The sequence below is a fragment of the Saccostrea cucullata genome, unplaced genomic scaffold, assembly GCF_032062105.1.
Source record: "Saccostrea cucullata isolate Sc308-1 unplaced genomic scaffold, CSIRO_AGI_Scuc_v1 ctg13872, whole genome shotgun sequence".
NCBI lineage: Eukaryota > Metazoa > Mollusca > Bivalvia > Ostreida > Ostreidae > Saccostrea > Saccostrea cuccullata.
The window spans coordinates 17,941-19,817 of record NW_026928998.1 but is presented as its reverse complement, the minus strand read 5'-3'; positions in this window follow the sequence as shown (position 1 = coordinate 19,817).

Here is a 1,877-nt window from a genome sequence, read left to right as displayed (position 1 = left end):
AGGGTATTTAAGGAGTTCCAAATTCAAATATAGTAGCCTATTTGAAATGTACGTTACTGTCGCCGAGGCAAATATTATTCTGAATCCCCTCTGTGTAATATATAGTTTTGATTCTCAAGTAAAAATTTTCTGATAAGTTAAACCTTGTATCATATATATTTCTTTTCATAACAATAAATACATTTTCTTTGTGATAATAAATAATTTTTATAGAGCAATGTCCCTGTCGCTTAATTCTATTTCAACCACGTTACAAGCAAACACAAAGATTATACACCTGATAGTTTTGTTCTCCTTTATTTATTGATGGGCTACATTTGAAATTTCAAAGGGTTAATTACTCCTACTTAAATAATGTAACATGAAATTGAACAACTTGAGCAACTTTTATAAATATGTTTACGGAATGAAAGACATTTTCAATCGTAGAGATAAGAAAGAAATGTACGTTACCTATATTCTTCCATTAAGAATACATATTAAGTAGAAAATATGAGACGACTCTGAATAAGCAACCCCTTGTATCCTGTAAACTGGCAAAGACGTTTTGCTTAACACAGTTAAAAATTATTTTTTACATGAAAAGTGATCATTTGAAATGTACGTGACTGAAATGTACGTTACCATGAAATTCGAGTTAAGTGAATCTCGCTCGAATTTTCATGTATTCTAATACTTTCACACACTCGAATGTGTACACAAAGGAAATTTTCTAAGGTTGGAGGTCGGCTAAATCCCAAAATTAATGAAAAGAAACGTCTCTGCTGAGGAAAAAAATATATTAAGGTCAATTATTATGTAATATGATTTTGATACCTGGTATATATTTCTGAATACGAAACCTGTATGATGCATTTCTTATGATATGCAGGTTCAAATAGTATCAATATATTGCGCGTCTAACGTATGCTTGTGGAAGAGAATTTATTTTTATATTTGAAATGTACGTTACGTATGGTAACGTACATTTTATGTATTTCTAACTGACATTTTTTTTAATTTAATCAATGAATTGCGTTTACACGAGCGAAACAAAATTATCGTTACAATCCATTTGACAACTGGCCACAACTAAATGCACCCCAATCCTCGTAAATGTTTTAAACTGTTACCACATGCTAGAAAATTTATTTCTAAGTGTCTTAAATTCATCTTTGGCAACCATTTTGCAGTTTGTTTACTTTTCATGTGCGACTTTTCGTCAATATTAATTGAATTGTTGTTGATAATTTAAAACAAGGTATGCATAGGCTTATAATTGGAAAAAAAAAAAAAAAAAAAAGAAAAGAAAAAGAAACAAAACAAATAAACCTAGAACACAAGACGGTCACGTGCATTTCAAATACTGAATACTCAGTTTTGTTTGAATCATTGCATTTTGGGTTATATTTTTCCAGATCTGCTGAAAAGCACGTATGTTTGTGTTTTGAAAAACGATGTTGCAACATACTAAATGAAATTGTTAACAAGACTGTCGATGGATATATTCGGAATAGATTTATGTTAAGTTTCAATGGCCAAACACGAACATTTGTTAGATCATAGCAAAATACATCTGACTCTTATATTTTTTTGTCTGTAATTTTGCACACAGTTAGAAGTAACTAGGCTACGACCGGTGTCAATTTCAGCGAAACAGCACAAAAGAATGGTTGTGAACTGAGGTGGAGGGGACACCCCAATAATATGTGAAATGAACGTTACCGAAGTGACGTAACATTCATGTAGTTGATGACAATAACCTCGTTTGTTACATTATGATTTCTTATATTACTGCCTTAAAACGCTTCATTGATATGATTTTTATGTCAATAATTGCTTTTTTTTCAATATTTTCTTATTACTAATTTACATATTATTACAAGCTTGAAATGTAC